We start from the raw sequence: 12,251 nt of genomic DNA on the forward strand, positions 1-12,251 counted from the left end.
ATAGACCGTGAACATATATGAATATTCTTCCTGCTGTCACTCTGGAAATTTTTGCATGCTGTTGTCTCTGCCCTGAAAGCACATATCTCAGAAGAGTCACTGCAAAGCTCAGGGAGGACGAATAATGGACACCAGAAGGCAGCCAAGGTCATTACCAAATTATACTAGGAAACCCACCGGGAAACCTACTCAAACCCTTCACTGATAAGACAGCACTGAAGCTACTACAGAATTCAGTTACCTCAACAGGACTTTGTCAAATGATACCAAATGAAGGAAACCACAGCATATTTCCCTTCTCAGAATCACATCTGGAGAGTTTTCAGTGTTCTTTCAGTCTCAACTACAGGAGGGAGAGTCAAGCAGAGGCCTACCCATTCCATTCTTAGCTTGGGCAGTGGCTAGCGAGTGGAAGGCAATCTGCTACAAGTCCAAACTCCCCTGTGCTGGGCAGCAGTTGCATGGGAGAGAGTCGAGGGTGGAGACTCAAGTTTACCGCGTGGAAGGAGGCAGTTTATTACCAAGTGTTCACCTTGGTATGGTCAGTCCTACCTTATTTCTTCTTTAATATAGTGATGTGGAGCTTTTCATTTCACTTATTTTTACTAAGAAAACTCTATTATACCCTACCAGAATGACTGTAGCTAGAGGTGGGACATTCTGGGAGAGATGTGTCCATGGAGTCACTCTAGGTCGGAGACGACTCGACAACATAAGACAAGACAGCATATTTAGAGAACCTACATGCTTCTGGAGAAATGATAGAATATAGCCTAGATCAAAACCCAGACCAACATAGAAGTAAGCTTGATTTGGGCAGAGAAGGGTCTATTATTGTTGTATTGTACCCTCCCAAATGCTTAGAACAGTGCTCTGAGCACAGTTAATGCTCAATAAATATGATAGATTGAATGAATGAATGGAGGTCAAGTAAGAGATGGGATTGAACAGTCTACTAGAGAATAGCCCAGAGCAACAGGTCCCATTTCGTTTTTCATTGCTCAATTATCAATTATATAAAAAACAGCTAATTCCTGCCTCTTGACACTTATAACACTAATAATAATTGGTTTAGGCAAATCAAAACTCATTTTTCCTATTTTATTACAATGTCTTAGCAATTCTTCAAATTAACAACTAAACCCTGACAAACTAAATGCGGGCACCGCATTTCAGTATAGGTGGTCCTGAAACAGAAGGATCTTAGTCTTTCCTGAAACTTGAGAAACTTGACTTGAAATATTCAATGGCTAGTGACAAGACAATGTCTAATGAGGAGGCAGGGGGCTTCCAGGCTGCTAGGATCAAAGCTCAGTTTTTCCCCTCTCACCGAGTTAGTCTTGAGAGCTCAGAAAGGAGATCAAAGGAACAGCTGATGATAGAGTAGAGCAAGAGAGGGTGATACAAGCAGAAGAAATGTGGCAAAATTTGGAACTGTGCAAGGAACATGCCTGGACACCATGGTTGTATTATTCTCCACCAAGCACTTAGTACAGTTACTGCACACAGTAAGTACTCGATAAATACGAATGAGTGAATGAATAATGGTTACTAAGTGGCAATCTGCTTGAAAATGAACTTGACTGCAACTTGAACTGGGCTGGGTTATGAAGTTTCTATTTCAGATTTTTCATCTTGCTTTGCCTTTCTACAGTCCCAAGCCTCTGAAAATGGAGTGCTCATTTGCTCATTTGTATACATTTTTATTACTCTATTTATTTTGTTAATGAGATGTACATCCCCTTGATTCTATTTATTGCTATTGTTTTTGTCTGTCTCCCCCGATTAGACTGTAAACCCGTCAATTGGCAGGGATTGTCTTTATCTGTTGCCAAATTGTACATTCCAAGGACTTAGTACAGTGTTCTGCACATAGAAAGCGCTCAATAAATACTATTGAATAAATGTTTGGTGATTTAAGAGACTGCTTCATATACTATCTCCCAGAAAGTTGGGTGGAAAATAGTGTCTCACCAATAAATAGGGAGACAATGAGAGGAAGCAAGGGAGAGAAGGCGGAGAAGCAAAAAGGCAGCAGAACTACAGGCCTGGCTGTTTCTCAGAGGACAAGATTCACTTGTGATCCATGTAGAACTGGCATCAAGTAGCTAATGAAGAGAGAGAAAATGGCTTAAAGAAATAAGTTATAGTCCTGTGAGGAGAGATGGAGGGTATTTGAGATGCATTAGCCTGGAAAAGGCTAAGGGATGACCAATTTACTATCTTTAAGTAAATAAAGAGGTTTCATATTAGCCAGTTGTTGTTCTCCATGTCCACAGAACCCAAAGGAAACGGCTTCATGGAAGTAAGTGTTGTTTGGGTTGGATAATAAGGAAGAAGGTCTTGATGACCAGGGTGATAGCACACTGATGAAAGGAGGGAACTAATGAAGTTTCCCCTACTGAGCATTTTAAGGAATAATAATTGTGGTGTTTGGTAAGTGATTACTGTGTCAAACACGGATCTAAGTGCTGAAGTAGCTACAAGCTAATCAGTCACTGTCCCACATGGGGCCTCACAGTCTTAATTTCCATTTTCCAGATGAGATAACTGAGGCCCAGAGAAGTTAAGAGATTTACCTAACGTCACCCAGCAGACAAGGCAGATCTGTGATTAGAACCCAGCGCCTTCTGACACCCAGGCCTTTGTTATATACATCAGGCCATGCTACTTCTCTATGAAACCTGGATGGTTTGGACGTCTATATGTCCGGAGGCAAGAGAGCTCAACCAGGGATCTCTAGAAGTTCCTGTATATCTGATTTAAGCCCATAGTAAGTTGGAAATAAATATTTTGAACAGAGCTGTGCATTTCTTCCCCAGCACCTTAAAGTTGTTCTTCAGGGATATTCTGACATCTTGGGGATCATAAGAGTGGGAAAGACAAGTGTTCGAATCCTAAGGGGAGGATATAGTCTCACCGCATTTGCCTGAATTTTAAAATATCAAGGTACAGAAAACATACGAAGTATGCATATGTTCCAAAGATCTGGGCATATTTGAGGGATTATAATTGTAAGACTATGTAATAACTTTAGTCACCAGTTTTTGACTACCTCTCCTTTACTCTCCCAGAGCTTTTTATTTGCTGACAAAACTCTGTGATCTGGATGCAAAAGATACAAAATAAATGCTTTTGATATTCATGATGATGACAATGATTAAACTGTAAGCTTGTTATGGGCAGGGACCACATCTACCAATTCTGTTGTATTATACTCTCTCAAGTGCTTATTACAGTGCTCTGCACATAATAAGCTCTCGATAAATATCTTTGGTTGATTGATGATGATGATGATGATGTGTCCTCTATGCGTGGCTCCTCTGGAGCCCTACCATTTTGCCCTCCATTCCTTCAACATTTGCTGATATTTTCCTCAACTATACAGGACACAAGGAAAGCCACAAAATCAAAGACTGTTGGAACTAAGCAGCTGATATTTTCAGCAACCCTCCAGGATAAAGGGAAAGCCACAAAATCAAAGATTGTTTGGAACTATGCAGCTGATATTTTCAGTACCATCCAGGATACAGGGAAAGCCACAAAATCAAAGATTGTTAAAACTAAGCAGGGACTTATGGTTACTCTAGCTAAGAAACGAGTTAGCTGTGTCATCTCTTTGCATGAAGAATGCTGAGAAAAATGCAGATCACTGTGGCCTCGGCAGCCATTCGTTCTGTGTCTGAACCCAGTCTCCAATTGGTTCCAGTGCTCATTTGCTTACAGGTAAATATTCCGTTCAAAGGCTTCTGCAACCGGAATGGAATCAGAGGGGGAGTTTAAGCAGGTCTTTCATCATCCACTAGGTTTCTTCTTCAGAACAAGCAATTTGAAACTCCCCTTCTGCTTTCATCCAAGGCCCAGCGGGACATCCTATTATTGATTGCTCTTGGTGTCCCAGATTTGATTCTCAGGATTTGGGTGGAAGAGCAACTTCTTTTGTAGGGAGAAGGAGATCATACAAGGCTCTAACTTCAGCAAAAAATGCTTTCAGATTATTGTCCATCTCTTCCTCTTCCAAATTCCTCTGCCAAATTCCAGTATATCTGGGAAGTCTTTCAGTGATAACTTTCCATGCACAACTCTCTGTGTTGAGATGAAAAAGTGAAGATGTGGGGAATTGTCAGGTAAGAGTGATGAAGAATTATGGGATGAAAAATTGGCTTCAAGGCAACACACCTGAATAACCATACCTTTACCTTGTTTATCCATTTTGTCTCATTTGGATTGTAGGATCCCATATCTTCCCACCTAAACCCTGTCCTCTTAACTTTCCCATCACTGTAGATGGCACCACTATCCTTCCTGCCTCACAAGCCCATAACCTTGACATTATCGTTTACTCTGCATAGTTTAATAGGAGAAGCAGCATGACTTAGTGGATAGAGCAGGGGCCTGAGAGTCAGGAGGTCAGAGGTTCTAATCCCAGCTCCGCCACTTGTCTGCTGTGCGACCTTGAGCAGTCACTTCACTTCTAACTTCTCTAGGCCTCAGTTACTTCATCTGGAAAATGGGAATTGAGACTAAGAGCCTCTCTTGGGACAGGGACTGTGTCCAACCAGATTTGCTTGTATCCACCCCAGTGCTTAGTACAGTGCCTGGCACATCGCAAGTGCTTAACAAGTCATAATAATAATAATGGTATTTGTTAAATGCTTACTATGTGTCAAGCACTGCTCTAAGCATTGAGTACCACCATTATTATTCAACCCACATATTCAATCCATCACTAAATCCTGTCAGTTCAACCTCCATAACTTGCTACAATCCATCCTTTCCTCACCATCCAAACTGCTTCCATGTTAAGCCAAGCATTTATCTTATCTCGCTTTGATTACTATATCAGCCTCCTTGCTGACCTCCCTGCCTCTTGTGTCTCCCCACTCCAATTTATACCTCACTCTGCTGTCTGGATCATTTTTCTACATAAATGTTCAAGGCCATGTTTCCCACTCCTCAAGAACCTCCGGTGGTTGTCCATCCACCTCTGCATCAAGCAGAAACTCCTTACCATCAGCTTTAAAGCACTCAGTCACCTTGCCCTCTCCTACCTCACCTCGCTACTCTACTACAACGCAGCTCACACACTTCACTCCTCCAATGTCAACCTACTCACTGTACCTTGATCTCCTCTATCTCACCCCCCAGCCTCTTGCCCATGTCTTGCCTCAGGTCTGGAACGCCCTCCCTCTTCATATCCGACAGACAATTCACTTCAAAGCTTTACTGAAAGCACATCTCCTCCAAGAGGCCTTCCTTGGCTAAGCCCTCATTTCCTCTTCTTCCACTCTCTCGGCATCACCCTGACTTTCTCCCTTTATTCACTGCACCCTCCACTCAGCCCTGCAACACTCGTGTATATATCCATAATGTATTTATTAATATTTATGTCGCCTCCCCCTCTGGACTGTAAGCTCTTTGTGGGCAGGAAAGGTGTCTGTTATATGGTTATATTATACTCTTCCAAGTGCTTAGTGCAGAGTTCTACCCACAGTGACTGCTCAATAAGTATGCTTGATTGATTGATAGGGACCAGGTTTCTCCTTCATGTTTTGCATCTTGCTAGGATAAATTTTAAAAATTAACCTAAGGAAAAATTGAAACATACTACTGTGGAAGTGACACTAAATGTGGAGACATAATAACTTCAGAATAACGTTTAGGAGATGCAATGATGAAGACCAACCATTACCATGTTGCACAAAATCTATGTTAATTTATGTGACTGCTCGTCATGCTCTAAGGAACTCATAAAATGAATAGTTTCTTTTATGGGCATCCATAAAAGACATCTGTTCTCCTGAGTGGAATCCCAAGACCCTTAGGGTTTGGCTGTGGCATCTACAGGGTTCTTGGAACCAAGAGTTCCATCGCTGGAGAAGTGGAAGAACAGAATGGGGTGAAGTTCAGGGAGTAGAAGGGATCTGACCTCACTCACATCCTGCAGAAAGGAAGCAGAACGAGTGGATGTATGAGGGAGAGGTGGGAGAGAGAGAAGAACAGGGACTGGAATGCTGTGAGGAAGAGTCCTGTGGAGAATGAGTGGAGAGGTATCGAATTTTAAAATAAATATTAGGTGGATCAAGTTTATCCTCATGGCATAGATCCTTGGTTCTAACTATTTGGCACATCCGTTTCCCTGGAATGGTTTAGTCCTGCCTCGAGATGAAATAAACCCTCTGGGTCACTTTGGGCCTACGTGAAATATTATTTTGCATACCCCACGCACAGGGAGAATGGAAGTGGCTGAAAAAAGAGAGATAGACAGTGCTGAATTGCAGTCAGAGATGAGAGGTGTATGACTTCAAAACATCCTACCCAAAAAGGCTGGCAAGGGCATAGGAGAAAACTACATCTCCCAACAGGCAAAGGGGCTGATTAACTACATTTCCCCTCAGCCACTGGGGATGAGAGGGGTTTGCCTCTGCTTGCCAGGAGTGAAATCCACACCCACATCTGAATTGGATCCAGATCTTTGAAAGGGGTTGCTTTAGGGTGGTGACAAGTTTTTTATGGGACTGGTCAGACTCCAAAAGTCCTTCCATCTGCCCTTTGACCCAGGGTTGCCCAGTGGATAGAGCACAGGCCTGGGGGTCAGAAGGACCTGGGTTCTAATCCCAGCTCTGCCTCCTGGCTGCTGTGTGACCTTAGACAAGTCACTCAACTTCTCTGTGCCCCAGGTACCTCATCTGTAAAATGGGGTTTAAGACTGTGAGCCCCATGTGGGACCTGATTAGCTTGTATCTAACCCAGCGCCTAGGAAGCTCTTAACAAAGCATAACAAAAAAACAAAACTCTGCTAGAAGACATTTTCACTCATGTTTTCCTGCCAGCCTGACCCAAGGGCAAGTAGTGAGTTTCTCTCTTTACTTAATGAGGCATGATTCATTCCTGCCTCCCAGGAGCTTACATTCCAGTGTGGTAAACAAGCATGAATATTGCTGCATTTACAAAAGTTAAAGGAATGTAGAAGCCGATAAAACACAAGTGGGTAGGTAAACAGATAAATACCTTAGATTATTCATGAATGCTGAAGACCTGAGGGGGAGCTTAATCAGAAGATATGCCTGAAGGAAGTGATTTTTGGAAGGTTTGAAAGAGGGAGGGATGTGGTTTGTTGAAGGTAAATAGGGTGGGCAGGCTAGCCAGGATGAATAGCAGAAGCAATGGATCAGAGTAAGAGAGAGCTTAGAGCCAAAGGCTTTTAGTTTTGCTTGGAAGGTGTGACAAGGGGATATAAATCCATCTAGACGGTGCCTGCTGCTAAGAAGAAGTATAGAAAATTGCCCTTTGACTTTTTTATTATTATTACCATCCAGCTTCTTTCCCTGGTTTCCATTCACCACAGGGTTCTATATCTTCCTCCCAACACTGTTCTTACTGTCCTGATAGCCCAGCTTGTACCACAGGGGAAAAGAGTGGAAAATCCCAGAGTCTGGACAAGTGCACCTGATTTTGCAGATTCAGTTTTTTGTTGTCTTAAGGGGAAGTCCTTTAGGAACTAAGCCACGGATGTGTTTTGACACCTCATCTACTTGCAGAAGGATAGAGCAGAGCCTGGCCGTTGGAACAGGAAAACTACATGGAATGGAGGGACTTGTAAGATCTCTTCCAAAGGAAATGGGCAAGGAAATTTTGGGGGTACTGTAGTATTGAAATAAGTTTGGTGCTACAAATTAAAAATGCATTTGTAAGATCCCAGAAGGCGATAAGAGCAAAGATATAGGTACTGTTATAGGATCTAATTAGTGTTGCATTTTTAACAAAATTTGAGACAATAATTAGGTCCCTGAGATCTTAAGGAATCTGAGCTGCAGCATCTTCTTCCTCTTTTCCAGTGTAAGCTCCAAAGTGCTATAATAGTAAACAAGGATGAAGGTTAGTATATCCCAGAGGGAATGTGGGCTTTGCCAGGCAGCCTGTGGCATGTTTTGTATTCATCCAGATAAGGATAATGAATACAGTATTTAAGCATTACCATGTGTCAAACACTGTTCTAAGCAATGGAGTAGAAACATGTCAATCAGGTCTGACAGAGCCCCAGTCCCACATGGGGCTCACAGTCTAAGGGAAGGCAGGTATCAAATCCCTATTTTGACAGCTGAGGAAACTGAGACACAGAGAAGTTCAGTGACTTTCCCCTGATTACATCGCAAGCAAGTGACAGAGCTGGGATTAGAACCCTGGTCCTCTGACTCCTAGGCCCTCGCTCTTTCCACTAGGCTACGCTGCTTCTAGAGAGGGGATTGAGGAACAGTGACCCCTTGGGTCAATCTCCAAGATACCCATTCCTGAAAATTCCAATCAGGTCCCTGGTATTATAGAAATTTTTCCAGCCTACTGAGGGGGAGGCAGTCCAGCCAGAGTAAACAAAATAGAAAAACCCCTTTTTTTTCCATTCCAAAGTAATGTCTAGGTAACCCTGAGGTGCTATTATTTTCATTCTTACTGCTGTTGGGAATCTCTGCTCTATTCCTTGTCATTTCCATGTGGCTTTCCTGTTTGTCTGAGATTTTGTCATCCACCTACTGACTGCTGCTGCTTATTCACAGGGAAATGAGGAAAGTGAAAGTGACTGGTCCCTTACACTCTATGGAAAAAGATCCATGCTCATTCTCTAATATGTACTGCAAGTGTCCAGTAAAGTATCAGGTAGCCGATGGGGGTCCAACAAATACCTGGAGGACTAATTGGAGGCAAGGTCCACAGGCAAAACTTTTCCCCAAAATGGAAAACTTGCACTTTTCTCATCCTGAATTACAAGAAAATGTAAATGCCTTAAGGGCAGGGATCATTACGTATGGTGTTCTGCACACAGTAAGCACTCAATAAAGACTATTGATTGGTGGGCCAACCAGTGGACCATTTTTTTTGGACTAAACAGGTGGTTTTTCTCATTTTTCTTTCTCTTCCATTGCTTGATCTCCTTTTCCCCTCTATTTTCCAGCCTCACCTCATTCTCTCTACCTCACCTGTGGTTTTTTCTTCAGAAGTTCCTTTGCCAGACTCCCTGTCTTTCTCTTTGTGATATCTCATTGGTGCTTTACCACTGCCCCCTCCCTATTTCCTAATCCAGTCTCAGTCTCCTCTCTGCCCTTACCAACTTGCCCTGCTTTTATGTACTGGCTAAATTTATGTATGTTTTACACAAGCATCCCCCGCCAAGGCATCTGGCTCCTTGCAGTCGTTAACAAAAAACACAGAGGAAAAGAGGATATTAATCTCTCCAATGAGATACTTAAAATGGCCTCAATAAACAAATTGATTACATTTCTCCACTAGACCACTGTCGGTCTCAGAGTTCCACTTCCTCCCTTTTCTCTCATTCCTCCACGCATTTCAATCTCCCATCTTCTTCTCCCTTGGGCTCCCCTACTCTCAAAGGACCTAGGATCTAATCCTGACTTCACCATTTTCAATCAGTTGTTCAATCGTATTTATTGAGTGCTTACTGTGTGCATAGCACTGTACTAAGCACTTGGGAAAGTACAATACATTTGTCTGCTGAGTGACTTTGGGCAAGTCACTTTACAGATCAGGTAACTGGGGCTCAGAGAAGTAAAATGGGGATGAAGACTATGAGCCCTGTGTCCAACTTGATTACCTTGTAGCTATCTAAGCTCTTAGCGCTTGACACATAATAAGTGCTTAACAAATATTATTATTACTATTAATTGCTTTCTCAAAGGCTCCCTGCCTTATTTAGGGTCCCTGGCCTGTGAAAGTCCAGAAATCTAGGCTTCTGAATTGAGGTCTTCTTCTCCAGTCCTGGTTCCAAGGTTCTTCTACTTGTCGGCCGACTTATCTGTTGCCTGGCCTCTTTTTCACCCACTGTCTGGACTCTGATGGGGTAAGCTTGAGTAAATATTTTTTTCTCAGCCAGGCAACATTTATCCTAACCGACATTTACCTAAATCAATACATTTTAATTGAAATTAATGGCAGTTAGCTTAAACCAACAGATTTTTCACTGAACCAAGTACATTAAGTCAATGTATTCCTCAAAACCGCTATATCTTATGTAAAATAATGCATTTCTCTCTCATCTACCACATGTTTTGAGTCCATCATGCTTTGGAAGCTAGTGAGTAGAGATGAAATTAAGGAATGGTAGTATCTTAGAATATAGGCATGCCTGCATCTGTTTCCTTATATACATGTGTGTACATGTTACTAATGGTGAGATTTCACAGGTGTTTGCATAGTCTGGTGTAAACAGTGTAGTCTAATGAGAAGCAAAGTAACCCAGTGGATAGAGCAGGGAGCTGGTAGTCAGAAGGATGATAATAATAACAATTATGGTTTTTTTTTTAGCATTTACTATGTGGTAAACATTGTACTCATTGCTGGGATAGATAACAAGGTCCCATAGGGAGCTCACATTCTAAGTAGGAGGGAGCACAGGTATTGAATTCTCATCTTGCAAATGAGGAAACTGAGGCACAGTGAAGTGACTTACCCAAGGTCACACACAACAGAGAAGTAGTAGAACCAGGATTAGATCCCAGGTCCTCTGACTCCCAGGGCTATGTTCTTTCCAATAGGCTATGCTGCTTCTCTGGGTTCTAATCTCAGCTACACCACTTGTCTGCTGTATGGCTGTGAGCAAGTTACTGAACTTCTCTTCCTCATGTGTAAAATGGGGATTAAGGTCTTGAGCCCCGTGTGGTACGTGAACTGTGTCCAACCTGATTAACTTGGATCTACCCCAGCACTTAGTACGGTGCCTGGTACATAGTAAACACTTAAAAAATACCATTTAAAAAATTGATAACTCCCTCCTCATTATGTGCATGGAAGGACAACATGCTGTTGCATTCTTTTCTTACCTTTTAAGAACCGTTTTTCATTCCTCCTCCCCAATGCTATCTTCCAAAGCCTGCAGGAGATTCATGGCAGGTCTGGTTGTTGTAGAATCATCTGAGCCTTCTTCTGCTGCTGATGGGGATCCACAATGAATTCATATTATTTAAGGTTCTTCTTCACTGTGTCTTTAAGAAATTTCTTTTAACTCCCCCACTTATCATTTCTTAATTTCAGCCCCACATACTATCCCCATTTTACTGATGAAATAACTGAAGCAAAGAGAAGTTAAATGACTTGCCCAAGGTCACACTGCAGACCAGTAATGGAGTCACAGTTAAAACCCAAAGCCTCTGACTCCTAGGTCTGTACTTCTCCCACTAGACCATGCTACTTCAACTGTTTTAGATTGCTTCCTGCCCTGTTGCCTTTCATTGGATTCAGATGGATCCTAGCGGCTGTGCTTATGGACCAGGGCAATTGCAATGGGTTTTCTAAAAGAGGCACCTGTGTTACCTGGGTAAAGTTGGCAATACCATGCTTAATTGGGCATATAATCACATTTACTCAGTGCACCTTTACCACAAGTTGGTGGCCATGAGAAATAAACTAATCCTGAGTTCTAGGGAGAACTCCAAAATGAATGGGTGGGTAAGGGGAAAGGGAACTAAAAAGTAGACTATGGTCATCTTGTTCAGCATTCAATTAAATTTATAATATAATTAGCTACCTAATTGCTTACCTAAACTTTGCTGATGAATTTGCTTGTGTAAATAATTATGATTTATTGAAAACATCAGGTTGCTAAAGCTTTTGTGCTCCATTTCCTACTTATCAAATTACCGAGGGAGAAAATTTGATTTTGATATTGTTTTGAACCTTAATTTTTGTAAATCACTCTTTGAAGATTTTATTGGTTTTTAATGAAAGAACCTAAAATAATCCACATAGAGCCACTCTAGTTTTCCTCACCAGCCACAAGGCTACCACTTTAGGGCCCCTTTTCATCAGATAACATGTCTCTTCTTCCCCCTTCAACCTTCCAAATGCTGCCCTATTGAAAGGTCAGTGTATACATGCTTTCTGAATTCTAAAGCAATTGAACCCATCAGAGTATCAATTCATGGTATCACAAGACAAGTGACAGAAGTACAATCATGTGGACATCAAATATCGGAAAAAAAATACAGCACTGAGAGAGTCGGGGAACCTGGACACTACTCCCAACTCAGCCATTGCCTGATGTGTGACCTTGGGCAATTCACTTCATGCGTCTGTGCCTTAGTTTTTTCATCTGTAAAAGAAGGAGAAAACATCTGTTTTGCCTCTCTCTTAGTACGTGAGCCATATGAGGGACAGGGAGTGTGCCCAATCTGATTATCTTCTATCAACCTCAGTGTTTAGGACAGTGCTTGGCACAGAATAAGCACTAAAAATATTATTATTAC

General features: G+C 42.0%; 1 long non-coding RNA gene and 1 other non-coding gene across 2 annotated transcripts in view; one reads left to right on the forward strand and one right to left on the reverse strand.

Moving 5' to 3' along the window:
* Positions 1 to 293: 293 nt before the first annotated feature.
* Positions 294 to 431, forward strand: LOC114805523. Its single transcript, XR_003753496.1, has one exon. It is a non-coding gene; the product is annotated as a small nucleolar RNA SNORA7 (small nucleolar RNA).
* A 3,062-nt stretch (positions 432 to 3,493) lies between these two features.
* The window catches only part of LOC114818203, a 38,010-nt gene continuing 29,252 nt past the window's right edge, over positions 3,494 to 12,251 (reverse strand). Inside the window, exons 3-4 of the long non-coding RNA XR_003766037.2 lie at positions 10,830 to 10,938; positions 3,494 to 4,086 (exon numbers count right to left, since the gene is read on the reverse strand). This is a non-coding gene — a long non-coding RNA (uncharacterized LOC114818203). The remainder of the gene's footprint in view (positions 4,087 to 10,829; positions 10,939 to 12,251) is intronic.

This window comes from Ornithorhynchus anatinus, chromosome 18 (assembly GCF_004115215.2).
Source record: "Ornithorhynchus anatinus isolate Pmale09 chromosome 18, mOrnAna1.pri.v4, whole genome shotgun sequence".
NCBI lineage: Eukaryota > Metazoa > Chordata > Mammalia > Monotremata > Ornithorhynchidae > Ornithorhynchus > Ornithorhynchus anatinus.